Here is a 4,052-nt window from a genome sequence, read left to right as displayed (position 1 = left end):
TTTCCCTACCGTGTTTGATAAATGTCATCCAGGTTCTATTGCCAAGAATGTGTTGTCCAAAATGCCTGTTTAGTTTTTAAAGATGGAACTCCACCCTTTGCTTGGTTTTAAGTATGTATGGAATGTTATGATAGGACACAGTAGTAGTGGTGGTCAGACATGGAAATGGGGGGAGACAAGAATATACACGTGAAATAAACTCAGTATTTTAAATAAAAATAATAATAATAATAATAATAATAAAAGAACATGGGGCCAGACTGTGGCTCAGGGGCTAAACATGATGCATGCAAGGCTGACCCTTGTGGAAAGCTCTGAGTTTGCACCTGGAAGCTTCCCCAAGTAAGCCAGGCACACAGCGCTCATGGTGCAGGGCTGGCTGAGAAGGGGTGTGGATCGTGGCATCAAGAACCTGTGGAGGGGCCAGCCCAGTAGTGCAGAAGTTACGTATTGTACAAAAGAACCTGCATCCCACGTGGCCAACCAGGGTTGGAGTCCTGGGCCCAGAGACTTTAAAAACATGCCAGCTATACATGCACACACCCAGGATCCTGATGTGATAGAGAACTAAAGTAAAAAGGTCTATGATGTGATCAGGCACCTCCAAAGAGGGATTTTTTTTTTCTCTTTCTCTCTCCCCCTCCCTCCCACTCTCTCTCATACCTGAGCACACACCTTCTATAGACAAAAAGAAAAAATAGACCCTGTTGGGAGTGTTGTCTCTGTCTCTGTGTCTCTGCCTATCTTACTTCATGGGAAAAAAAGATGACCTAAAAAACAAAAAAGAAAATAACAAGTGTTGGCAAGTGGAGAAATCGGAGCCTTCGTGCACTATTGATGGGAGAGTAATTTATACAATTACTATGGAAAAAAGATGGCAGTTCCTCAGAAAATGAAAGATAATCATAAAACCCAGTAATCTCACTCTAGATGTATACCCAAACAAACTGAAAGCAGATCTTGAAGAGGTACCTGCACACCCATGTTCACAGCTACACAGTTCATAATAGCCAAAAGGTGGAAGCAACTCAAGTGGCTGTGAGTGAATGGACGAACCACAGCCTGTACGTATGATGAATGTGACAGCCTTTCGGGAGGAGACTAGCACTCGCTGCAACACGGAGGGACCTTGAAGACATTCTACCAAGTGCAATAAGCTAGTCATGAAAGGACACGCACAGTACGTCCCTTTGTATGAGGTACTTAGAGTAGTCGGAAGTCACAGAGGCAGAAAGCAAATGGTGTTTCCAGGGGCAGGAGGAGGAAGGGTGGGGAGGGATAGTTTGATGGCGCAGAGCTTCGGTTTTACAAAATGAAGAAGTCCTGGAGACAGATGGTAGCAATGACTGCACACGAAGTCAATGTTCTTACCACTACTGAGTTGTATACTTAAAAATAGTTAAAATGGTAAATTTGGTGACATGAATTTTAACACAGTTAAAACAATTTTTTAGTAGTGAACTTTTTTTCTCCTTATTGCAATTTATGATTTACATATCATCATTGTACATCTTTGTAGGGAAGACAATGGTCTTTAAAATCATGTATATAAACATAATAAACAAACCAAGGATATAAACATATTCACCACCTTCAACACTTAACATTATTTTTTTGAAACCCGCTCCCAGGGTTATTCTGCAAGTATGTACTGAACTGCCTATGACATTCTTCACTGTGAGACACAGTCCAAAGAAAAACATGCTGATTAAAAACCAGGCAATAAACAATTTCATAAATTAACAAAGATAATCTTAACGTAGCCAATGAAAGAAGAATTTGTCATTTCTATGTAGTAGACTGTGGGAGATAAATTTACAGTCTGAAAAAACATCTTTTGTTATCCATCATTGGTCCAATCAGTGATAGGTATATTTGCACATAACAGGGCCACCAGGTGGCATGGTGGTTGAGGCGCTGGACTCCCACATGGCCAACCGTAGTTTGAATCCTGGGCCTGGCAGCTTACTTTCTTACTTTCCCTCTCTCTCTCTCTCTGTCTCTCTCTGGTGAGTACATGTATCCTATAGCAAATTGGAAAATAATAATAATAGTAATAAATAAAATTAAATAATTCTATTTAAAAATTGTACATAAAATACCTTATTAGGAGGAGATAGAAAAAGAACACTTTTACTCACTAACTGAGTTATTGTGAGACCATATTACTGTACTGTGCATAAAGAACTAAGTCTTTTAGAACACCCAGCAAAAAGCCAGAATCCATGTGCATCTGAGGCGGGCCTAGCCCTGCCCCCTTCTCTGGAAAGCCTTTGCCCCAAAGCCCTCCTTCCGGCCCAACACCCAGTGAAAAGCCCACACTCAGAATTAACTCCAAGAAGGCAGGAAGTACCATATAATCCATCAGATGACCAAAAACCACTACTGCAAAGGCACAGGAACTCTGGGAAATCAAGAAAACGTCTCTTCCCCAACAGGAAAGAACAGCCCTTCATCATCCACGAACAGTACAATGGAACTCGTGGAAATGTCAGATAAAGAATTTAGGATATTCATAGTGACAAAGCTAATAGAGATGCAAGAGAACAGAGACCATGAACTCCAGAAAATGCAGAGCAGAGACAATGTGTTCCAGGAGGTGAGGAAATTCTTCTATGATCTGAAAGAGGAAATACACACCATAAAAAAAGAATCAAATGCAACTATTAGAGATGAAGGTTGTAATACAGGAAATCAAAACCTCCCTTGAAAGTATTAAAAGCAGATTAGATCATGCAGAAGATCAAATCTCAGATGTAGAAGACAGAACCTCTGACCTAGAAAATTTTACTAAAAAGACTAAGAAAATAACCCCCCAAAAATGAGAATGATATTCGAGTAATACTAGGTACCATTAGACACCCAAACACCCAGATAATCAGTATCCCAGAAGGTAAAGAAACTAATTAGGCCATTGATAATCTATTCTATGATATCCTGGAAGAAAAGTTTCCAAACCTAGAGAAGCATTCAAATATCCAGACCCAAGAAATACAAAGGACCCCACATAGAATCAACCCAAGAAGATCTCCAAGGCACATCATAGGCAGATTGACCAAAGCCACAGACAGAGATAGGATACTGAAGTTGACAAGAGAAAAATGTCAAGTCACTTTCAAAGGATATCCCATCAGGCTAACATCGGACCTCTCATTGGAAACAATGTCAGCAAGGAAAGAATGGGAAAATATATTCAAGGTGTTAAGTGAAAATTTCAACCGAAAATACTGTCTGTATTCAGCAAGATTATCATTCATGTGGAAAAAAAATAAATAAAATCATTCTCAGATAGGGACCAGCAGTTACCATAATGGCTATGTCACTGGACTCCCACGTAGTCGACCGTAGTTCACATCCCGGACCCGGTGCCCAAGATCCCGAGAGGGGAATGGAGGAGAAGGGAATTGCAGAGTGGCCATGCCCCCTGGGGGGTGATTTCTCGCTTTCTGTCTCTCTGTCTCTCTCTGTCTGTCAGGCGAGGGCACGTGCCCTATAGCAAAAATATCTTTAAAAAAAAATTCTCAGATAAACAAAACCTGAAAGAATTAACCAACACCAGACCAGCTCTTCAAGAAGTTCTGAAGGGAACGCTATACCAGGAAAACTAAAAACAGACAAGTAAGAGAACAAAAAATGACCAAGAAAAAGGCCAACTTAATGGTAGGGACAAGTTCTGAAATATCAATAATAATGTTGAATGTTAACGGAAAGGTCAGACCACAGTAACACTGCAAATTCAACATGAGAGAGATTACATGAGACTGAACTGGTCAAATAGAATTCTATGATGTTTTTCTAAAACATTACTGATTTTCTTCTATGCTTTGTCTTCCAGATGTTAAGATTTTTGTTTTCTTTTGAGTTGTTGGGTTCAGCAATTTGTTAAAAAAAAACCAAACAAACAGTTTTTAAAATTGCAACAAACTTTTCTCTTTCCTGATCTTTTTGCATTTGAAAGATATTTGTGAGCATTCTCATTGTGTGGGAGAATGGTTATTTGCATAAATTCAATAATAAAATAGTATCTGTTGCCTTGCATCAGAAATTGAATT

This window comes from Tupaia chinensis, unplaced genomic scaffold (genome assembly GCF_000334495.1).
Source record: "Tupaia chinensis unplaced genomic scaffold, TupChi_1.0 Scaffold000515_1, whole genome shotgun sequence".
Taxonomy (NCBI): Eukaryota; Metazoa; Chordata; class Mammalia; order Scandentia; family Tupaiidae; genus Tupaia; species Tupaia belangeri.
The sequence above is the reverse complement of the archived record's forward strand: the minus strand, read 5'-3'. Positions refer to the sequence as shown.